Source organism: Castanea sativa, chromosome 10, assembly GCF_040712315.1.
Source record: "Castanea sativa cultivar Marrone di Chiusa Pesio chromosome 10, ASM4071231v1".
Classification (NCBI taxonomy): Eukaryota; Viridiplantae; Streptophyta; class Magnoliopsida; order Fagales; family Fagaceae; genus Castanea; species Castanea sativa.
The window spans coordinates 16360679-16386427 of record NC_134022.1 but is presented as its reverse complement, the minus strand read 5'-3'; the positions used below and the strand labels follow the sequence as shown (position 1 = coordinate 16386427).

The 25749-nt window shown below is 35.9% G+C and overlaps 1 pseudogene; it reads left to right on the top strand.

Annotated features, from left to right (window-relative positions):
* On the top strand, window positions 1-25496 carry LOC142612110 (G-type lectin S-receptor-like serine/threonine-protein kinase LECRK3; annotated as a pseudogene).
* The last annotated feature ends 253 nt before the right edge of the window (window positions 25497-25749 follow it).

Sequence of the window (25749 nt, the reverse complement as noted above, 5' to 3'; positions counted from 1 at the left end):
ATGTATCCTACTAAACATTCTACCACAAAGAAATCATCAAAGCATCCACGCTTGGACTCAGAGAATTTTCAAAGCGTTGAGGCAAGCTTGGACTATAACGACTTTTACAAAAGGACAACTATCATCATGGAAAGAGTTGTAAGAATGGAAAATCTTGAAAACACTTGCATTCCTGAAGTATTCAAGGAGAGGACATGGACAAAGCTGCTGAACCCAAGTGGGAATGTCTTTGCTGAAATCATAAGGGAATTCTTTGCAAATGTCATTGTGGAAGGGGAGCGCATTAATTGTTTGGTGATGCAGAGAGAATTCTTTATCACGAGGGAATCTATCCAAGAGGTATTGGAAGTTCGTCCTTCATCTCAACAAATTTCCATCCAATATGATGATAGATTAGATTCTCTTGAGTAAATGGCGAATCTCCTCAGTGGTTCTCTAAAAAAAAGGTCAATGTACACAATTCCTTTCGCCATAGAGATGAGGACATTGGCCTATATCATGATCCATAACCTCTACTCGGTGACGAACTTGACCACACTATCTGAACCAAGAACCATGTTTCTGTATGATCTCTTCACACATAAGAAGATCGACATATGCGGTCACATATACTACCTCTAGACCAAATTCATCACCAAGAGGAATTCGAGAACCGTCTTGCCATTCCCAAGTCTCATCATGACTCTTATAGCAAGAACAAGGCTAAAGTTTCCAAGTGGTCTTACCTTGGTGCAAAGAGACTCTCCGATTACTCCAATAATGACTTGAAGCAAAGCCCATATTACCGGACCAAAAACCAGCATTTCTCAAATCCCAAGGGACAATGTTGAGGAAGAAGGTGGGGACACGGAGGAGGAGATTGATAAGTTCACATCAGCCCTGAAGGGCTTTGCACAACTATACTCCCAAGCACAAGCACGAGGACCCGATCCCTTTGATCGTCTTATTGCAAGGGTTAAGTAGATGTATGGTAAGAATCCCATGTGCAACAGACCTCGGATCAGTTTATCTGTTGAAGGCCAAATTACTGCACTATCGTCTCAGATTGATGACATGATGATGGAGTAGCGGTGGCATCAAGAGGGCTCCGAATCAGAATCTGATAAGTTCTAGCCTCTTTGGCCATTTCTGTCAAAAAGGGAGAGTAGTTTGCGGAGGAGCTGCTTAGTTTGAAGGGGAGCATATCATAGATATTGGTTTATTTTGGTGGTTTAATAGTTTACTTTTGTTTTAGTAGTCTACTTTCTTTTACCTCTATAGTTTTTATAACTCTTGGATATTTACATTGCTTCCTTTTAAAGCTTTAAAGTACTCTAGTTTAAAACTTCAGTTTATATTTAGTACTTTGTTTATGTATCCTTGCTTTGTAGCATTTTTTAAGTACTTTAGACTAATGCATACATTATCTTTAGAACTACACAATTGTGCCCTTGTTGAATCTTGTATCCTTAATGCAAATATTTTAGTGTTTTGCATTGGTTGTGTGTTTGGACATGCAATTTATTTTTGCATTGCTCTTAATTGCATTGCATGTCCTGATGATCATTTACTAATTAAATGTTCATTATGGTCATTCCTTGATGAGTGTTCTTGTATGATCAAGTTATGCTTCATAGTTTATATCTTGTTAATTACCTTGATCACATTTTACTTGTTCCTATACATACCTTGTATTCAACTTGTCATAAGCTTAATGAAAGTTTTGTTTGTGTGCGAGTGTTTTAGGATACAGGTGTATACGTGCAAGTGCTTCACAGCTTCTAGATTATGTGTGAATGAGTTTTACCACTGTTCCTAAACTCACGTTTAAGTCTAGAGTCTATTTTAGGGGTTTTGTCATAGAATAGCCCAATGGGGAGATTGTAAAGTTGTTATTTACAACTATTTTGTGTTGGCTTTAATTCTTTGCCAAATTTGAGTGTAATTTGGTTCAATCATGTTTACCCTATATTTTATGTGGAATTTCATTGTATGGGTTGTGTGTGAGAGAAAGCGTGAAGACTCAAGATTTTAATTGAAGACAAAGTGGATTTTGCTGGTATTTCGCGAGTAGACTCTTCGCGAAGTGAGCCACGCGCAGAGCACATGACTATAATGTGAAGAGTCATGACAACTGGTGACAGCTGGTTTTCGCGAGTAATTCGGGGGTAAGGCCTTTCGATGAAATACGCGTGAAACATTCTGTTTTGCCATTTTGGCTTATCTACTACACCCTGTCTTCATCTACACTATATATACCCACATATTGTAAGGAGTGCTTTTCAGAGAGAAAACCCTAGCATACACACTTGAAAGTTAGAGATTGTTATACCCACAATCATCTACACAATCCTTTGTGTTTGTCCTCTACTCCTACCTCTCCATATCCATATCTTTGAGAGGTTGATAGCCTAAACACTTACCACACCTATTTTGAGTGTAAATTGAGATTTTGGTGCTGCTGGGAAGCATTGGAAAAAGTCAAGCTTTGGCAGATGCAATCGAGCGTATTGCGGGGTTTGGAAAGTTAAACAAGACACGGTTCCGAGAAGCCTTGTTGGAGTAGGAGCTTTGAGGGCTTAGATGCATTGGGTAGATTAGGCTTTGTGGGTCTCTTGCTATTCGTATATCCCAACTTATTGTCTAGTGGATCGATTTTCTGTTTGGAGGGTGGCAGAGAGGTTTTTTGCCGAGTTCTTCAGTTCATTCTTCGATAACACATCGACGTGTTATCTTGTATTTGTATCTTTCTTTCCTACTCTTTTAGCTATCATTTTATTGCTGTTATATGTTGAATATGGCTTGGAGTAATTTTATTGTTTGTTTGCTCGCATTTACTCTATTCCACACTTAGTTTAAGTTAGAGTAAAATCAACCAAGCCGTAATCTTTTAATTTGAGGTCTGAACAGCTCTTGTTTCTTTCACAAATCTGAGCTTTCAAATATGTTAGGAGCAAGAAAATAAAAATCTAAAAATTTATGGAGTGGTGTGAGTTTAGTGTAGGTATGTGTCTTTCATTGGAAATCATGTGTGATATTTTGGAGTTTAGGTCTAGTTGGTTACGATGCAAGGCAATGTCAGGAAGAAAAAAAATAACAAGGGAAAGAGAAAGAAAATGACATCGGTCCACAGGATCGAAGTGACTTATGTGAGTGCTAGTGCATTGATACCATGTAGAAATTTGTGAGAGTATTTAAATGGTTTGGTCACTTGGTCTACATCATAAGCCCAAGAACTAAAAAGGATAATTTACTAGGGAAACTCTTAATTTACATTGTACTGGACTACTAACAATGTAAATCTTACATTGTAGACTAAACAAAACATTTGTTTAGTCTATAATATAAGATTTACACTGCTACTACAATATAAACCTATAATTATCCTTTTACAGTATTTAAAGGGTGATACTAATACATTAGAATAGTAACCCATTTTTATAATGGGAATTACATACACAACTCAATCACAATCCCCACAATTTATTGATTTATTCCATTCCTATGATTTCTTCTAATAATCAATAATTTGATTTGGTCTTGGTAATATGGAAAGTGTATACTTTTTTGTGCTTTCTTTCTTTGCTACTTCTTTGTTTATGTTAATGTGTATTGGGTTGTGGGCTTTAGGCCCACCTTGTTTACTTGTATAGCACTCTTACTTGTACTATACATATCTACCTCCTATATAAAGGCACTCATGTATATTCTATTATTCTGAGAAGTACAATACATTCATACAGTATTTCTAACATGGTATCAGAGCCACTGCTCTAATCCTTTGGTGTGTCGCTCTTAAGCAATCTTGTCTTCTTGGGTGTCATCCAATGCAACCGTCATTGTCAACAGCACCACTGCCTCCATCGCGACTCCAATACATTAAAGACCACTGCCTTGCTACCACTACCACTTCTGCTTCTCCGATCAAACCACAGATTGTACCATCAGAAAGTACTCTCTCCAATTTGCTCTTCTGTGAAAAAAATCGTCTTCATCAAACCTCTCACGCGCCCCCACGTGCCGCTAGAAGTCTTGGCTATAACATCATGCGCCTCCATGCACCGCCTCCCTTCTTCACGTGCCACCATGCACCGCTAGTTGGGTTATCGCATTACCTTTGATTATTCTGGGTGTACTGTGTAGGATCTGAGGACGAGACTGGAGCTTGGGACCAGTCCCAAAGTTGAGCGTATGTTTCCCATGGACAACCTTCGTCTTCCACCTGTTGCCCCTATTTCTATTGCTGCTGCTGCTATTGCAGTTTCTTCTATTCCTTCCTTTGCACTTTGGCACGCCCGACTTGGTCACGCATCTTCCTTTCAGGTACAACACTTGGCTTTTAAAGGTTTGTTAGGTTCAGTGTTCACAGAAAATTTTAATTGTGTTGTAAATTAAGAAAACAACCAGTTTTGCCTTTAAATACTAGTGAATCAATGTCCACTGATATCTTTGACTTAATTCATTCTGATGTCTGGGGGCCTTCCTCTGTTTCTAGTATTGGTGGATCTCGATATTTTATTATTTTTGGTAATGATTATTCTCGCTATAGCTAGATTTTTCATATGAAACATTGTTTCTGAATTATTGCAAGTATATTATAATTTTGCAAAAATGGTTAAAATTCAATTTTCCAAATGTATCAAAATTTTTCGATCTGATAATGCTCTTGAGTACCCTCAATATGCTTTTCAAGCTATTTTGCATTTCTATGGCACTGTTCATCAACTAACTTGTCTAGGTACCTCTCAGCAAAATGGTAGAGCCGAACAAAAACTTCATCATATTCTTGACACTGTTCGTGTTCTCCTTTTCTCTGCAAAGTTCCTGCTTCTTTTTGGGGCGAAATTGCTCTTCATGCTATTAATTGCATTCCAAGTTCTGTTATCCAAAATCAAACTCCATATGAGCGCCTTTTTGAGTCACCTCTAGACTATCACCGCCTTCGCTCCTTCGGTTTTGCTTGTTTCGTTCTTCTTCAATCACATGAGCATAACAAACTTGAACCTCGGTCTAGACTTTGTTGTTTTCTTGGCTATGGAAAAAATCAAAAGGGGTATCGGTGTTATGATCCTATCTCTCATCGTCTTCGCATCTCCCACAATGTTGTCTTTTGAGAACATCGCTCCTTTGTCGAGCTCTTTCACTTTCGTGCCTCCCTATCTACCTCCTCTGTCTTGGAACTTTTTCCAGATAGGCCACATATTCCTTCTATAGTTGCTCCTGATCCTCCTATAGACTTCTCTATCTGACCACCAGATATTTTTTATGCCTCTCTTGGATCACCCTTTAATGAACAGGTGGAAGATGAATAAGTCGAAGATGAGCCACCCAATCCAAAGCTTAGGTCCCCTGAACCTGCTTCTCCTAAAGATCTTGCACAAGACATTCCACCTCGTCACTCAACTCAAGTAAGATTAATTCTTACACATTTACTTGACTATCATTATTATACTACCCTTGCTACACTTCACGAGCCTCACACCTATCGTGAGGCCTCCATTGACCCTTTATAGCAAATTGCAATGAAAGAGGAACTTGATGTATTATCTAAAAACCATACTTGGGATTTGATGACTCTCCCCCTTGGAAAATCTGTGGTTGGTTGTAAGTGCATCTACAAAATCAAGACTCACTCCGATAGGTCCATTGAGCGCTATAAGGTTCATCTTGTTGCAAAAGGTTTTGCACAAGAATATGGGATTGATTATGAAAAGACATTTGCTCTAGTTGCTCATATTTCATCTGTTCGTTCCTAACTGTCCCCGCTGCCAGTAAATGAGACATTTTTCAGATGGATGTCAAAAATGCCTTCCTTAATGGGGATTTAAGTGATGAAGTTTATATGCCTCCTCCTGGTCTCTCTGTTGAATCAAACAAGGTTTGTCACCTTCGACGTGCTCTTTATAGCCTTAAACAAGCTCTAAGAGCTTGATTTGCCAAGTTTAGCTCCACCATCTTTCGCTTAGGTTACAATGCCAGTCCTTATGATTCTGCCGTATTTCTTCGTCACACTAACAAAGACACCATTTTGCTTCTCTTATATGTGGATGATATAATCATAACTGGTGATGACCTCAATGGCATTCAAGACCTTAAGGAATTTCTCAGTTAGCAGTTTGAGATGAAAGATCTTGGACATCTTAGCTATTTCTTGGGTCTTGAAATCACTCATTCTACAGATGGTCTTTATATTACTCAAGCCAAGTATACTTCTGAACTTTTGTCTCGAACTGGACTCACTGATAGCAAAACTGTTGACACTCCGGTTGAACTTAATGCACATCTGACTCCCTTGAGGGAGAAACCATTGTCTAATCCCTCTCTTTACAAATGATTGGTTGGCAACCTAGTTTATCTCATTGTCACTCGTCCAAACATTTCCTATGTTGTTCACTAGGTAAGCCAGTATCTATTTGCTCCACGATCGACTCACTATGCTGCTATTCTGCGCATTCTTCAATACTTAAAGGGCACTCTCTTCCATGGCCTTTTCTACTCAGCTTAGTCTCCTCTTGTTCTCCATACATTATCTGATGCTGATTGGGCGGGAGATCCCACTGATCATAGGTCCACCACTGATTATTGCTTTCTTCTTGGTTCTTTTCTGATTTCTTGGCGAAGTAAGAAACAAACCCATGTGGCCCGCTCCAGTACTGAAGTAAAATATCGCCCCTTGCTGATACCATATCTGAGCTCCTTTGGCTACGATGGCTTCTTAAGGATTTATGTGTGTCCACATCCTCTGTTATTCCTCTTTATAGTGACAACCAAAGTACCATTCATATTTCTCACATGATGTCTTCTATGAATGAACTAAACACATCGAGATCGATTGTCATTTTATCCGTTATCATCTTGTACAGGGTGCTCTTAAGCTATTCTCGGTCTCTTCTAAAGATCAACTTGCAGATATCTTCACCAAGTCATATCCTAAGGGATGCCATCGTACTTTGGTTGACAATTTCAAGTTGGTCTCACACCCAGCTTGAGTTTGAGGGGGGCTGTTAACATGTATTGGGTTGTGAGCTTTAGACTCACCTTGTTTACTTATATAGCACTCTTACTTGTACTACATACATCTGCCTCCTATATAAAGACACTCATGTATATTCTATTATTATAAAAAATACAGTACATTCATTAAGTATTTCTAACCGTTTATACTCCTCAAATGAGTTGTTTCTAACTGAATCCCATTCTCAAGTGATTTTAAATCTAATGAACAACAAAGCCGACAATGTTGAATGAATTTGAATCATTGGTGCGGTAGTCTTAAATATCCTTCATGATAGCAGTGTTGCTACTTGCTAGAGTTAGCCCGTACGGTGGTTGGGACTGACTCTGAAATTAAATACCCTGTTGCTGGGGTTAACATGTATAGTCCTATGGAAGACTCATAATTCATTGGCAGACTAGTGGAGAGACTTTAAATATTCACATTCACAGACTTTTTAGTCTACAAAGAGAAGGACTTGGAGTGCTCATCCAAAAAAAAAGGAGACTTATATGAATAATTCTTTCACTACTATGCAGATTTTTAGGGGCGACTTTTCAATTCACCGAAAGATATTTACTCAAGTGTAGAATTCTCTCTCACTATTCCATTCCAAACGGTTCCTATTTATTTATTTTTTTACGGTTTACGACACCATAACTAGGCACTTTGTATACGACAAGGTACGCACATTGAGATAGCTTTATTGACTATACATGGAGGTGGATTGAATTATTAATTCTTAAACGTTATTGTTCATTTCCCATTTGAAACTAGAGTAAAAGGAAACTAGATAGAGAAATTGCAATTATCCAATGATGGAACTGTCCTACTTTTTCTTGTTTTCTGAGCAATTTTTATTGCCGAAGCTCAGCAAGGAGAATCCATTGTAAACCTAGGCTCTTCTTTAACACCTACTATCAAGTCTTCATGGCTGTCACGCTTTGGTCTATAAGCCTTTGGCTTCTACCAACAATCCGATGGATATGCTGTAAGAGTTTTTCTTGCCAAGAATTCTGAAAAGACAGTAATTTGGACAGCCAACTGAGACAATCCTCTAACTCTCGCTGATGTTACATTGAATTTCACTAGTGATGGTAAACTTATCCTGCAATATGCACAAGGCAATGATTCAGCCATTGTCAATCCTCTTGAACGTGCAACATGGATATCAATGCTTAATTGGGGAAACTTTGTCCTATATAATTCTAACAAGGATATTATATGGCAAAGTTTCAAAAACCCAATCACTACCATTTTACAGGGTCAGTGTCTCTTATAGCTAGAACAAAGTTGGTTTCGAGTGTTTCAGAATCTGACCAATCGACAGGAATATTCCAATTGGTAATGCAAGCAGATAAAAACCTGGTGCAGTACCCATACATACCTGAATTAAAAGTTAAACATGCTTATTGGGCTTCTAGTACAAATGGACAAGGCAATAACGTGTCACTGTCTTGATGATGATGGCCATCTCTACTTGCTCAATTCCACTGGCAAATACCTATCAAATCTTACTCAAGGCGGCTATCCAACAAACGATACAATTCGTCTAATGAGAATTGAAAGCTCGAATTTGTGTAAATACACAAAAGCTTGTTCAGACCCCTAAATAAAAATTACGGCTATATTGCTTTTACTTTAATTTAGACTAAATACTGAATAAGAATAAATAAGCGCAAACAACCGATAGCACTACCCAAAGCCATATTCATCCATTATCAACAATAAAAAAAAAATAAAATAAAAAAAGCTTAAAGAGTTAGGAAGAGAAATGCAAACACAAGATAACACCAAGACGTGTTATCGAAAATGAAATCGAAGAATTCAGCGAAAAACCTCTCCATGAGCATCCAAGTCGAAATCGATCCACTAAAGAATAAAGTTGGAGTATATAAATAACAAAAGACCCTTCAAGCCTAGTCTACCCCGTGTACTTGAGCCTTCCAAGCTCTTGCTACCAACTTGCTTCTCGGAACCTTATCTTCTCTAACTTTCTGAATCCCGCAATTCAACTCGATTGCATCTGCCAATGAATGGCTCCTTCTAATGCTTCCCAACAACACCAAAATCTCACTTTACACTCAATGGGTGTGGTAAGTGTTTGGGCTATCAACCTCTCAATGATATAGAGATGGAGAGGTAGGAGTTAAGGAAAACCACAAGGAAATGTGTAGATGATTGTGGGTATAACAATCTCTAACTCTCAAGTGTTTTTGCTAGGGTTTTCTCTTTGAAAAGCACCATTTCCAATTTGTGGGTAATGAAGGTATATATAGTGTAGGTAAAAACTTGGTAAAGTAAAACACAACTTTTTGCCAAACATAATATTTTGCAAGTACTTCGCGGGTTGGCCTTACTTGTGAGACACTCACGAAAACCTCCAGGCTGGCATAACTCTTCATCTTCCAGTCATGTGCTCTACACGTAGCTCTTTTGCGGGTAAGCTTCTTGCGAGACACTCGCAAAATCCACTTGTTCATCCTTTTAAGCTTGAGTCTTTACACTCTCACACTCATCCCTTAAAATTAAAAAAAAAAAAAAAAAAAAAAAACCCACATACATAAAGGGAAATATGATTGAAGAAATTACAATCAAATTTGGCATGGAATTAAAGCCAACATAAAATAGTTGTAAATTACAACTTTACAGTCTCCTCCTTTGGCTATTCTATGACAAAACCCCTAAATAGATTAAATATGAGTTTGGGGACATAGGCAAAACTCACTCACACCTAATTCTAGAAGCTGTGAAGCACTTGCACCGTATACACCTGTATCCTGGAACACTTGCACATGCAACAAATTTTCATTAAGCTCATGACAAGTAGAATACAAGATACATATAGGAACAAGCAAAATGCGATCAAGATACCAAAAGAGATATAAGCTATGAAGCATAACTTGATCAAACATGAACAGTCATTAAGAAATGACTACAATGAACATTTATCCAATAAATGATTATCCGGACAGGCAATGCAATTAAGAGAGAAGCTAAAATCAATAGTATGTCCAACAAGTATGATGCATTAAGGAAACTAAAGCTAAGAGCAATAGATAACAATAAGCATCAAAGAAGGCTATAAAAACCAAGATACACAACAGTACTAAAGATAATTAAGTTTTAAACTAAAGTACTTAAAATCTTTAAACTAAAGCAATGTAAAAATATCCAAAAGCTTTAAAAACTTTAAAGTAAACTACACTAGCCAAACAATGGTTAGACTATCCAAAAGTGTTTGTGACTGTAGGTAAGCTTCCTCCTTTTGAGCTCATAGTTTTCCCCCTCTCAATATGCACACCTCCTTTCTCCTTGCATGTGAAGCTCTCCCTCTTACTATATGCTATAGTCAATGATACACACATACACACACACACACACACACACACACACACACACACACACTTAGATGCTCTTCCCCTTTTTGGCACGAATAGCTAAATCTAGCTTGCGTTGAATCTCATCCAACTACGTCTCAATGGTTATTCGACAAATCTGAACTTGGTTGTTGGTAGAGTATATGACATTAGCAACACCAGAAATACGCTCATGCAAACCTTCAACCAAGGTTGTCAACCTATTGGAATGAGAACTAGATGGTTCTGGCTAAGTGCTGGTAGACTGCGGCTTAAGAGTGTGAGGAAATTTAGTCTTGGGATGCTCAGGGATAGTGGAAGCAGCTGATCGATGTCCGGTGGGGTGGCATGTTGGGAGGAGTTGCTCTTTGGTGTTTTGGAGGGACTTTGTTTTCCCTGTTCAGAATAAGAGTGACTCTTGCTCATTTGGAGTGACATCAAGGATATTGATCGATGATGGAGTAGGATAGTTCCATCTTTTGGTGCACGAGCACCTTTAAGAACCCTGGTTTTCATTACAAGACTGTAGAAAGGAAGACACATTCGTGCAACTGATTGTCCTACTGTTTTCCCCATAGTCTGGAATATGTGAGAACAAATGTCAATTTGAGCTCCTTTGATTAGATCACATAAGAACTATGCTCTTCCAAGATTGATGAACGTAGTGTTGGTCAGTGGATATGGATTGGAAAACATGATCAATGTGAGAGTCTTCAATTTTGGTCCAAACTTTGCAGTACCAATGGATGTGCCTTTGGCGGAGACCTCATGATCAGCTCCTAGAATGTCAAAAATCTCTATCACTGGAGCTAGTCTATCATCATATGGTGAAATGTCCAAATGCGCCAGACGATTGATGTGAAGAATCTTTGCAAGATAATCCGGAGTGATGATAAAATCCTTTCCTCGAACCCAACACTTCAGTTCAGCTCTGGTGAGCCAAGGGTTCGAGTAAAACTCTTTGACTAATTCATCAATGGGATCCTCAAAGTTTCCGAACAGGTCTGCCCAATCTATATCATAAATATCCAATTTATGCTCCAAAATCCAATTTATTAGAATGTCATAAATAATTAAATTCTTTAATTATATGAGACTATCTATAAATGAACTAATGGGACATTATCTTAGTCCATGAGATGCATAGTATGTGATTTATGTGAAAAATCACAAAAGATATAAATTACAAGTTCTTTGTAAATTCAGAATTTTAGTTCGTAGTCAGTGATGAAATTGGACATTTCATCTGCAAAGACTATAACATATTAACTAAGATGATTTGTCTTGATCATGGAAGTGGAGACTTCTAATTAATATGTTGATATGTTTTAAGAGTTAAGACATATTGAACTAGACCGCTATGAGACTTATTATTCTCCTAATGATTGTCAAATGAAAAATAAATCTCATGACTTCTATTTACATCAACTCTAATTCTTGAGAAAATAATGGACCTGATCATGAGGTGTAGGTTGCTTTGATATATCAAGAGTGAGATCTATAAGACACGATCAAAACCTCAGTATGTTGGGCAGTCGTATTTAGTGTTGATGGAGCATTTATTCTCAAGATAGAATTCATAATCTCTTAACGAAGATATAAAATATTCCCTTGAGATAAGTTTAATGGGTTGGTTATTCAAAGTGTTGGGCTCAACCACTTTAGTAAGGAGTTACTAAAGTATATATTTATGAAATTGAATTTTATAAATATATAATAAATAACATAAAGGATTAAACCGGGTACTCAAGGATTAAAATGTAGTAATCTTCAAAGTGGCAATTTATATTCATGACATTGTATTACTATGAATATTTTAATGAAGGGGTTGCATGTATAATAAAGTCTTGGGATATAATTTATTAATAAGGCCTAGAGTGCAATTATATTCATATAGTGGTATTAAATATAATTAATAGCAATTTTAGACTTGTCAAGAGTTGACAGAAAAGCCCAAAGCCCATTGGAGCTAGAGTCTTATTTATTCCCTTTTGGTCCCACTCCAAGCCACATACTAGAGCCCAATTAGAATGGCCCAAAAGGCTAGCCCAATTAGATAATCAGTTATATATATAAAGAGAGAAACATACAAAATTTTAATTAAGGGGTTTTTATAATAGAATTCATATAAGTGGTTTTTCATTAAGATCATATTAGAACATGAAATGGTTTGTATGTAAGTGTTGGACACTCTCTAATTCTTTCTTGAACAAACACATATAACTGATTGAGAGACCACACTTCTTGGACGTTAGTGGAATTGGAGTGAAGATTAAAAATGTTTCCAAGTAATTCTAATCTTTGTTTTGAAATTCGCCACACCAAGGTACACTCTCTTGTTTTTGTATTCTAAAATTTACATAGTATTTGTTATCAATTGCGAATGAAGTAGATCCGTTAATTTTCTGTTGTGTATGTTTTGTATGCGATACAAACATATATTTTTCCATCAAACGGTATTAGAGCGGTCTTCAATTTTGAATCTGAATAACATGTTTTGTGAGTTTTGGAATTAGAGATAATAGTTTCATGTTGTTAGAAGATCATGCATTTAATTTTTTGCATGGTTGTTGAAACTATGATTTGATAAAAACTGATATTGATGTTATGATGTTGTTTAAATATGAATTTAAGTATGTTAAATTCATCTTTAAGGCTATAGCATCAACAGAATTCAGTTTTGATATCATATTCTATCTATTATGTTCAAATGGTGGTTGTTTGTTTATGAAAAACTGTTGAAATCTGTCCACATCTGCCCTTTAAAAATTGAAAACATGCGTTTTTCGCGAGTAACTTTGCAAGAAGGTAACTCGCGAAAAATGCCTCCAAAGCACAAAACGTTTCGCGGGTAAGCTTTACTCGCGAATCAGTCGTGAGACAGTTGCAAAAGTTTCTGTCTGAATTTTGTGTTTTCATTTTTTTTGCCTTAACCCATTTTTGCGAGAAGAGCTTAGTCGCGAGATTCTCACAAGAATGCCTCTGAAGTTTGGTTTGAATTTTTTCAATTTTTTTGATCAAATGTATAAAGTGCAAGGCTGTGTGTGATTAGATTACGCATTTTGACAAACTAAAAGACCTAATGAGATCAATGGTGTTGGTTAAATAGAACTTTTAGTCCTAAATAGTTTGGAATTTGTCTTTTTGTAAACATTCTAATGAGATTGGAATTGTTGTATGATTGAAATTCCTTAATTTATTTTAATTAGAAGTTTCAATGAGATTAAAGCTTAATTAAAAAGTATATAGTTTCTAATGAGATTAGAATTCTTAGCCAAATAAGTTAAGGATAGAGTTCTATACTAATTTTGATACATTAGAGTTTAAGGAATCCTAAATAGTTTAGGACTTCCATTTTAAATAGTGATTCTAATAAGATTAGAGTCTTCAACAAGTGCAAGGTTATTAGTTGTGATGGGATCACAATTATTTAAGAAAAACCCAAATAACAAGTGGGAGTACTAAAATAACCCTTTTGTTAAGTTTATTGTAATGTGAATAGATACATTGTCTTGACTTCGAGTCTTGCATTCCATGCAGAGGGTATTTACTTCACGGATTACAAGGTTAAACTTCTTTGTGATTACGCGAATTTTCGTTACGCTATCGTGACGTGACTTAGTAACATCACATTGAATTTAAACAATTAAACACATTTAATGTGTAGGTTTAAAATTGTGATTAGATCACAATGATTTCATGACAATCCACTTTTTTTTTTTTTAATTTCTAGTAGGAGAGAGATACAAGGGTTGGATTTCACGGCCTCCATTGTTGGTTCATAGTGGTGTGGGGTAAACATCTCGTCTTGGCCTCGAGCCTTGCATTCCATGCAGAGGATGTTTTTTTCATGGTGCTACAAGATTGAACTTCACAATTTATAGTGGTGTGGGCAAACACCTCGTATTGGCCTCGAGCCTTGTGTTCCATGTGGAGGGTGTTTTGCATCATGGTACTACAAGATTAAACCTTACAAGGGTAGAGTTATGTGGCTACACATGGTTCTAGGCAATGGTGTACACTAGACTAAGTTTGATAGTATCTGTTAAGGAAATATTTTATGTAGTTGACTAATTCTTTGACAAAACACACTTTACTTGTATTTGGATAGATTTAGGATGTGTTTAATACTCAAAGAACATGTTGTTCAAGTTTAGTATTAAAGCCATGAAGATTGGACCAAGAAACAAGTGAAGAAAATGTGTTTGCTAAAGCTAGACAGATAGCTGGACACCTGCGGACAGCTGCTCAATAGCTGCTCGACAGAGAGGTATCTATCAAGGTTTAATGAGGCTCGACAAATGCTATTTATCGAGGTATCTATCGAGGTTACGGAAATCAAAATTTTCAGATCTGATTTTTGAGCTAGGCTTTTGTATTTGTGTAGGGTTTCTTTTCTCACAACCCTAGACATATATAAGGTTTATTTTAGAGGCCGTCACATAAGAGAATACAAGGAGAACATATGCAAAAGGTGACCGAAGCCTTATTCTCTCTAAAAGAAGCTACTGCGTCTTTGCGCCTTAGGGTTTTGTAATCAAGTGCTTCTTGATCTTCATTGTTAATGAAGTGAAGAACTTTGCAACCAACATCTTCTTCTCTAATTGGTGATTGAAGTCACGTATTGGGATCCGCGCAATTGGTTAGTCATGTACTAGGATTCGTGCATCAAAGGGTGGCGTTCATATATTGAAGAGTTCAAATGATATGAAGCGGTAGAAGGTTTCTGCTATGAGTTCATCTACAGGGTTTGTAGAGTCTAGGGACAAAGGTTTTGTACTAGATCTGAAACTTCTCTTTACTATAGTGGATTGCTTTACGGGAAGGTTTTCCCCCAGGTTTTTTACTGTGAAACTGGTTGGTTTCATTGGTTTTCCTGGGTCATCATATCCTGTCTTATTTATTTTTCCGCTGCACTTAGTTTTGACATGATATTGATGTTTGTTTGTTTTAACAAGTTTTATGCATGATAAATCTAATTAATAACTTGGGTTTAAAACTTGTTAATTCTATCAACCGGGGTCTAAATTTCCCAACAGTATCCTCTATGCTGAGTTCTTGCTATTATTACTTAGAGGCTAAAGAAAAAGCAGCAAATTATTTTTGTTTGGTAAGAGTTACCATGATAGAATTAATAATGAGAATATTTCTTGCCTGATAATAGCAGTTGGTATTCACTCAATGCTGAGGAATATTACTTGCGAGATTAGGTTGCCATTGCACCTGTATAGTATGGTTTTCGGGTTCCATATTATATGATTATGGATGCAAAGTATGATGTCCCTGTAATTATGTACATAGTCTCAAAATAAAGTTGTCATAAATTTTTGTTCTCTACCTACTATTTTAATTGAATCACATTAACTAAGAAATAATTTTGGACATGGTGCTTAAAGGAGTTGAAGTACATAAATATGTTTCGATTCAGCATTGTTATAATTTCTGATGCATGATGCATTGATGGAAGATAGCTTACAATTTGATCATAGTCTCCATTGTAATGGTAAAATATTACATTGGCTTCTATCTGAATTATGCTACAGCATGAGATGCACGATTTAGTACAAGACTTAAACTTCATATTAAGTGTAAATAAGAGTTTTGGTATGATTCATATTGAGTGCTAAGAAAAACTTAAGGAGTTCCAATTATATACAATTTTATGAAAATATTTTTATTTTCAATGAATTGGAATTCTTGGATGTAGAGATTAAATGTTAATCTCACATGGATATGATCCACAAGTCCTTATTAGAATCACTTGATTAATTCAAATTGTTTTGAAAATAAATTTATTTTATATTATCTGAATTGATGAGTGAGTTCTACGCAATGGAAGACACCCTAAAAGCTAAGGCTAGGATCAATATGATTTAATTCAAATTTTTAGCCTAGACCGAAAGGTAAGGGTGGTAGGAAAATAAATTATAATACCAAACAGTTGGACAAGTTAGTTGCCCTAGTAGTTGCCAAAAGGAAATTAGACCTAAAAGCATGACCAAAAGGAAAATGTTTCCGTTTTGGTAAAGCTAAGCATTGTCTATGATTATTTTCTAGATGGAAATTTACATGCTTTATCTTTTAAAGAGAAAGTTTTCATCCTTTATTATTGTATGTTTTGGCACTTATGTCTAGATCCTATTAATCTAAATGGTATTCAAGATTGGTGAAAGATGGGCTTTTAGAACCATTATTTTGTTAAATTCTCAATCTATGAATTCTATTCAGAGGATAATATGATCTATGGCTCCTTTATTGTAAAGGAATATAGTATCAATGACTTCTTTAAGTCATAGCATACATAAAGGAGGAATAAGACTCTTTTAGCAATAGCAAAGTACATGATAAGTATTTTTATTTGCTTATTTCTTTTGGAGATATACTCTAATAATTACTATACATTTTCTAAAGTTGATTTCAAAAGTTTGTTCCTAGGACTTTTGTCAAATTGTGATTTGGGTGAAAACCTAGTACATGATATTTCCACTGTTATAGATGTCCAGCACTTGTGATCAAAAGGTAGAAAAATGTGTGTTTATGATGGGTATCCAAAAGGAATTGTAGAAGATTTTTTTGGTGGTCATAAAGAAGACAAGATGTTTATAAAGTACAAATATAAAGTTCTTGATGATGACTATGTGAATAATCTTAAAACTAAACATAGAATTGTTCCAGAAGAAAAATGTCAGAATTTGTTGAAAGACAACTACAAAATACATTTAGAAATGAGGTGGTTGTATTAAATACACCACAAGACATTATTCTATATATATATATAGCTAACACACCAGTACAATATCGTAGTGGGAGGATTATCAATTACCAAATAAATTTATACTTTTGAGATAAACTTTTGAAGTCATTCCACAAGGATATGAATTTGATCCTCAGTCCTATGTAAAGACAATAGATGATATGAATATGGATTAGTGAATCAAGGTTATGTGAATAGAATTAGATTCTATTTAAAGTCTAGAATTTGTAGAGGGGCCTAGTGGCATTAAGCCTATTGTTCTCAAATAGGTCTACAAGAAAAATAAGATTGATAGATTTGAAGGTGCAAACCTTCAAAGTCAAGACTAGTGGCGAAAAGATTCATTTAGAAAGAAATGGTTCGATTATGAAAAGATTTTTCACCAATAGTCAAGTTTGACTCTATTGAAATTCTCTTATCCATTATATTTCATTTGGAAGAGATATGGCAATGGATATTAAGAAAGCTTCTTTTAGTAGCAATCTTGAGGAAGACACCTATATGATGTAACTAGACTTATACATAGCAAATAACCAATAGTGTTTAGAATGCAAGTTGCTTAAATTCCATTTATGGACTAAAGTAAGCGTCTAAATCATAAATTATCATCTTTGATCAAGGAATCAAATTGTTTAATTTTGATCAAGTATTAAAAGGCCTTATGTGTGTAAAAGCTACATAGAATAATAAATCTCTTAATGTATGTTAATGACATTCTAATCATTTAGAATGATGTAGAGTTTTTGTTGTCTAATCCAGATTAATATAAAGTACTTGGGAAAGACTAGCCATTCTAAGACTTTAACTTTGTTAAAATTCAGAAATTAGGATGTTGGGTCTAATTCAGAAATTAGGATGTTGGGTCTAATTTAGAAATTAGGATGTTGGGAAAGACTAGTCTTTATGCTATGCTAAATACTAGGCTAAATATCTATTTTGCGGTGTGCATGGAAAGCAAATATCAATTGAATCAAAGATCACATAATTTAGTGGGAGTAAAGCATATACTCAAATATCTAAGGAGAAAGAGGGATTATATGCTTGTCCACAAAAGTGAGGTTTTGATAGTTGCTGGATGTACAAATATTGACTTTTAGTTTGATTGTGATTCATGAAGTTGGACTTCAAGATATGTGTTTATCCTTTGTGGTGAAGATACACATTAAGCGTAAGTATCATCTCATTAGAGAGATATGAGTACTTGAGAAGTAGCAGTAGAAAAGATAGTTTATGCAATATATCTAGCTGAAACTTATTTCCAAACCTTGTCTTAAAGTGACTATGAATTACTCTAAAGGGAGATAAGTGTCGGATATATGGTAAATTGTCTTTGAGGGCAAGTGGGAGATTGTTGAAGTTTATGCCCTAAAATCCAATTTGTTGGCATGTCATAAATAACTAAATTGTTTAATTATATGAGACTATCTATAAATAAACTAATGGGACATTATCTTAGTCTATGAGATGCATAGTATGTGATTTATGTGAAAAGTCACAGAAGATATAAATCACAAGTTCTTTGTAAACTCAAATTTTAGTTCGTAGTTAATGATGAAATTGGACATTTCATCTGGAAAGATTATAACACATCAACTAAGATGATTTGTCTTGATCATGGAAGTGAAGACTTCTAATTGATATGTTGATATGTTTTAACAGTTAAGATATATTGAACTAAACCGCTATGAGACTTATTATTCTCCTAATGATTGTTAAATAAATAATAAATCTCACGACTTCTATTTACATCAACTCTAAATCTTGAGAGAATAATGGACCTGATCATGAGGTGTAGGTTACTTTGATATATCAGGAGTGAGATCTATAAGACACGATCAAAACCTCAGTATGTTAGGCAGCCGTATTTAGTGTTGATGGAACATTTATTCTCAAGATAGAATTCATGATCTCTTAATGGAGATATAAAATATTCTCTTGAGATAAGTTTAATGGGTTGGTTATTCAGAGTGTTGGGCCCAACCACTTTAGTAAGGAGTTACTAAAGTATATATTTATGAAATTAGATTTCATAAATATATGACAAATAACATAAAGGATTAAACCGGGTACTCAAGGATTAAAATGTAGTAATTTTCAAAGTGGCAATCTATATTCATGACATTGTATTACTACGAATATTTTAATGAAGGGGTTGCATGTATAATAAAGTCTTGGGATATAAATTATTAATAAGGCCTAGAGTGCAATTATATTCATATAGTGGTATTGAATATAATTAATGGTAACTTTGGACTTGTCAAGAATTGACAGAAAAATCCAAGGCCCATTGGAGCTAGAGTCTTATTTGTTTCCTTTTGGTCACACTCCAAGCCACTTACTAGAGCCCAATTGGAATGACCCAAAAGACTAGCTCAATTAGATAATCAGTAATATATAAAAGGAGAGAAACATACCGAATTTTAATTAAGGGGTTTTAATAACAGAATTCATATAAGTGGTTTTTCATTAAGATCATATAAGAACATGAAATGGTTTGTATGTGAGTGTTGGACACTCTCTAATTTTCTCTTGAACAAACAAATATAACTAATTGAGAGACCACACCTCTTGAGTGTTAGTGGAATTAGAGTGAAGATTAAAAGTGTTCCCAAATACTTCTAATCTTTGTTCTGAAATTCACTACACCAAGGTACACTCTCCTGTTCTTGTATTCTGAAATTTACATAGTACATGTTATCAATTGTGAATGAAGTATATTCGTTAATTTTTCATTGCGTATGTTTTGCATTCGATACAAACATATATTTTTCCATCAAAGTGATCATGCATGAATACCCTTCTTTACCCACAGTCTACGAGTGTTTTGAGTGAGATCCCTAGATGGAGGGGTACGATCGACATAACTCTCAAACCTTGGGGTGAAGCTAGCAAGGTATGATGAAATGTTCTTCAACATTTCCATAACATCTCCAATGAGTTGTCCCTCATTTTCTCCTTTAGCTTGAATTCCCTTTGGCATTCTTCTTAAGTTGTTTTGGCCACGCATAGAATTAGCCCTCTTTAGTGCTTGAAGCTTGAAGCAATTTGGCCTTGTGTGTCCTCACACGCCACAATGATGATAGAAATTCTTCACTTAAGGTAGCCTTTGACTTTTGGATAATGACCTCCCTTTATTCTTTGGTATTGCACCAATGGTTCTCTTTGCAACAGTAGGGGTCTCAATCTCGGGCTTCTCCACTTTAGATTTTTCTACATTTTTGGCCGATACGAACCTCACTTTCTTCTTGGGTTCACTCCTTCACCGGTATAGCCTATGTTGACTTTCTCATTTGAAGGTTTTTGAGAGGAGAGCATGCTGTCAAGTTTCTTGGTGGAAATGCACTCCGCTTTAACATTTTCTTGAATGATTTCAAGTTCAAGGAACTTGATTTTCAAGTAGGCATTCACCAAATCTTCCTTCAGCTCTTCAACTTCACACTTTGCCTCCTTAAGTTGCACAAGCATGCACTTATGCTCTTCTTCAATTTTCTTCATCTTCTTAACAGCGTTGTTTGCAACCTTTGCATATTTGCCACAATCTTCAAGCAACACATCATACACTTCTTGAAGGTTCTTCTCACCTTCGTTGAGGCACACATCCTTATCTTCCGAATCTTTAATTTCTCCACTTTCAGAATGTACACCAAGCTCATCAACCATGTTGCTCAACCCATCTTTAGAGTCAACCGTTGTAATTGCCATGAAAGCTAAATTGTTTCCCTCACTATCACATTCTCCTTCCGCGTCCGAATTTGAGCTTTTGGAATCATTAAGGGTGGTAGTAAACACTCTCCCTTTTCCTCTCAAATTGTTTGGACATTCTTTCTTGAGATTTCCGTGCCCATTACATTCATATCACACGATTCCTTGAATTAATGACGAGTTTTTCCTATCCTTCTTCTTGAACTCCTTCTTGTCACTTTTGGAGGATGAGAATTTTCCTTTGCCAAAAGACTTCCCACTGTTTTTCATCTTGATAAATTTCCAGAAATTCTTTGCAAGAAACACCACCTCCTTTTCTACATCATCTTCTTCGGAGGAATCACCTATTCTCTCATTAATAGTTTTAAGAGCAAGTGATTTGCTAGACTTATGAGAGGGGAGTCTAAGCCCATAGGTTTGGAGATATCTAATAAGTTCTTGAATCTTTATCTCATGCAAATCTGTCATCTCCTCTATGGCTGTAACCTTAGCCCAAAAGCTTTCGAGTAAGGATCTCAAGATCTTCTTCACCACCTTGGCATCTTTCGTCTTCTCCCGAAGATTGAGCTTGGCAATCACCATCTTGTTAAGTCTCCCATAAAATGAATCAAACGACTCATCGTTGCTCATCTTTACTTCTTTATACAGAGTAGTGAGCATTTGAAGCTTAGTGTCCTTAACCTTCTTGGTACCTTTGTAGGTTGTCTTAAGAATGGTCCACGCCTCTTTGGCGGTCTTCACATGCGAAATCTTGTGAAACTTATCAGTAGAAACACCACAGAAAATAGCATTAATAGCTTTGCTATTGGCGTTTGCCAAAGCAAGAGTAGCCTTATCCCATTCGGATTTAGTAGTAGTGAGTCTTACATACCCATTCTCAACTGGATCCCACACCGTCTCATCAATTGCACAAAGAAAAGCATGCATACGTACTTTCCAAAAAGCATAGTTACTCCCATCAAAGAATGGAGGAGCATTAAGAGATTGAGATCTATTTATCTCACTTGGGGTCTAGGATCACACTAGGATAATGAAATCTGAGTGTACCTACTCTGATACCAATTGAAAGCTTGGATTTGTGTAAATATACAAGAACTTGTTTAGACCCCCAAGTAAAAATTACGGCTAGATTGCTTTTACTCTAACTTAGACTAAGTGTGGAATAAGAGTAAATGAGCACAAACAACCGATAGCACTACCATAAGCATAAAACTACCATAAGCCATATTCATCCATTATCAACAATTTAAAAAAAAAAAAAAAAGCTTAAAGAGTTGGAAAGAGAGATGCAAACACAAGATAACACCGAGATATATTATCGAAGAGGAAACCGAAGAACTTGGCGAAAAACCTCTCTGCGGCCCTCCAAGTCGAAATCGATTCACTAGAGAATAAAATTGGAGTACATAAATAACAAAAGACCCTCCAAGCCTAGTCTACCCCATGTACTTGAGCCTTCCAAGTTCCTACTATCAACTGACTTTTCAGAACCTTGTCTTCTCTAGCTTTCTAAATTCCACAATTTAGCCCGATTGCATCCGCCAATGAATGGCTCCTTCCAATGCATCCTAACAGTACCAAAATCTCACTTTACACTTAGAATGAGTGTGGTAAGTGTTTAGGCTATGAACCTCTCAAGGATATAGAGATGGAGAGGTAGGAGTTGAGAAAAACCACAAAGAAATGTGTAAATGATTGTGGGTATAACAATCTCTAACTCTCAAGTGTATTTTCCAGGGTTTTCTCTCTGAAAAGCAATCTTTCCAATTATGGGTAATGAGGGTATGTATAGTGTGGGTAAAGACTTGGTAAAGCAAAACACAACTTTTTGCCAAACAGAATGTTTCGTGAGTATTTCGCATGTTGGCCTTATCTGCGAGACACTTGCAAAAACCTCCAGGCTGGCATGACTCTTCATCTTCCAACCATGTGCTCTACACGTGGCTCTTTCGAGGGTAAACTTCTCACGAGACACTCGCAAAATCTACTTGTTCATCCTTTTAAGCTCGAGTCTTCACACTCATCCCTTACAATTAAAAAAACCCACATACATACAAGGAAATATGATTGAAGAAATTATAAAAAAATTTGGCACGGAATTAAAGTCAACATAAAATAGTTGTAAATTACTTTACAAAAATTGATGCTGAAGGGATCTTCAGGCTATACTCACACAATTTGAAAAAGAATGGGAATTGGCTTGTCAATTGGTCATCTTCTAATAATAAGTGTGACCCTAAGGGCCTTTGTGGACTCAATGAGTTTTGTATTACCGTTGATCGATAACCTAACTACTTATGTCATCTTGGATATGTAAAAGTTCACCAGGGCAATTGGAGTTCTGGTTGTGAACGGAATTTTACTATAGAAAGTTGCCAAATCAAAAATAGAATTATGAAATATACCATGTTAGAAGCATCTAATACATTTTTGGAACATAGCACTTTTTCAATTATGTAGAAAATATTAACGAAAGAGGATTGTTAAGCAGCATGTTTGGAGGACTGTGACTATGAAGCAACTTTGTACAAAGATGGGGCATTCTGAAAGCAAAGGCTTCCATTGAGATTTGGAAGAAGAGTACTGACTGATTCAAACGTAGCATTAATAAAGGTTGGTAAATCTACATCCATCATGTATAACATTGTTCCCATGGTACGTGAAAAAAATCCTCAAAAGGACATATTGATTATGAGCATCTTACTTACAGCTTTTGGACCCATTATGTTAGTGATTTCTAGGATAGCAATTTATAGAAATTGTGTCTGGACCTATAAAAGACTCTAATAATAGTGGAAATGTTGGTTTGAGCATGGATGTTTCTCCAAGATCATTTACTTATTCTGATCTTGAAAAAATGACTGATGGTTTTAAGGAAGATTTGGGTAAAGGATCATTCGGGATTGTTTACATGGGAATAATATGGATGTTCAATAGATTGTAGTCGTCAAAAGACTAGAGAAAGTGTTGACTGAAAGGGAGAGAGAGTTTCAAACCGAGATTAAACTAATTGGAAGAACACACCACAAGAATCTTATCCATTTGCTCGGGTATTGCCATGATGGAGAGAATAGGCTTTTGGTATATGAGTACATGAGCAATGACTCCTTTGCAAATATACTCTTTAAACCGGAAAAACAACTTTGTTGGAATGAAAGAATAGAAATAGCTCGCAACATAGCAAAGGGAATTCTTTATCTCCATAAAAAGTGAGTCACAAATCATTCATTATGACACAAAGCCCCAAAACATTCTCATGGATGAATCTGGTTGCGCAAAAATCTCTGACTTTGGACTAGCAAAGTTGTTAAAACCAGACCAAACCAATACAATTAAAAACATCCGAGGAACAAAGGGGTATTTTACACTAGAGTGGCTTCGAAACTAGTAAGTGACAACCAAAGCAGATGTATACAATTTCAGAATTGTGCCATTGGAGCTTATATGTTATAGAAAGAGTGTTGATTGGAATCTTCTCTGTTAGGAAATTTAGACCCAGGTTAATAGAATTAACAAATTTTAAATCCAAATTGTTAATTAGATTTATTATGTATAAAACTTGTTAAAACATACAAACATCAATATCATGTCAAAACAAAGTGCAGTGGAAAAACAAATAAGACAAGATATGATGACCCAGGAAAACCAATGAAACCAACCAGTTTCACAGTAAAAAACATGTGGGGAAACCTTCCCGAAAAGCAATTCACTATAGTAAAGAGAAGTTTCAGATCTAGTACAAAACTTTTGTCCCTAAACTCTACAATCCCCGTATATGAACTCACAGCAAAAATCTTCTACCGCTTCAGAACCTTTGAACTCTTCAATATATGAATGCCACCCTTTAATGCACGAATCCTAGTACGTGACTAACTCCTTTGTACGAATCCCAGTATGTGACTCACTCACTAACTTGAGAAGAAGAATGTTGGCTGCAAAGTTCTTCACTTCATCAACAATGAAGATAAAAAAACACTTGGTTACAAAACCCTAAGGCGCAAAGATGCAGTAGCTTATTTTAGAGAGAATAAGGCTTTGGTCACCTTTTGCATATGTTCTCCTTGTATTCTCTTATGTGACGACCTCTAAAATAAGCCTTATATATGCCTAGGTTGTGAGAAAAGAAACTCTACACAAATACAAAAGCCTGGCCCAAAAATCAAATCTGAAAATTCTGATTTTTGTAACCTCGATAGATACCTCGATAGATAGCAAGTGTTAAGCCTCATTAAACCTCGATAGATAGCTATCTGTCGAGAAGCTATCCGCAGGTGTCCAGCAGGTATCCAGGATTAGTAAACACATTTTCTTCACTTGTTTCTTAGTCCAATCTTCATGGCTTTAATACTAGACGTGAACAACATGTTCTTTAAAGTATTAAACATATCCTAGATCTACCCAAATACAAGTAAAGTGCGTTTTGTCAAAGGATTAGCCCAATATATAAAATATGTCCTTAACATTCTCAAAGAAGAGGCCATTCTTAAGGAATGGGCATACTATTGCTTTGAGGCTCTTGAGTTAAGCAAACTTATGAGTGGAAAGGAAGTCGACCAAAGACAAATGGAGAGAGGTTATGGTGGGATTCTGGTGCGCTCTTGATGAGCCATCTCTTCGTCCTTGGATGAAGAATGTTCTACTAATGCTAGAAGGAACTGTAGATATCCCAATCTCTCCAAGTCTGACTTCTTTTCTTAGCACTGTATAAAATGTGTTTGTATTTTTATTTTTTCGTGGGAAAAGTTATTGAGGGGGATTTGAGTTGGATATGTCCCTTCATTAAGACAAGGAAGTGCTAGGGGCTGTTTGGTTTTTTTTTTTTTTTTCATCACTCATCACTCCTCACTCAATTTTCGTGACTCATCACTTATCACTCATCACTTAAAATACCCCAATTTCGTATACCCACCCATTTGGCAAACTTCACTCAGTTTTTCATCACTTAATTTTTCTTTTTTTTT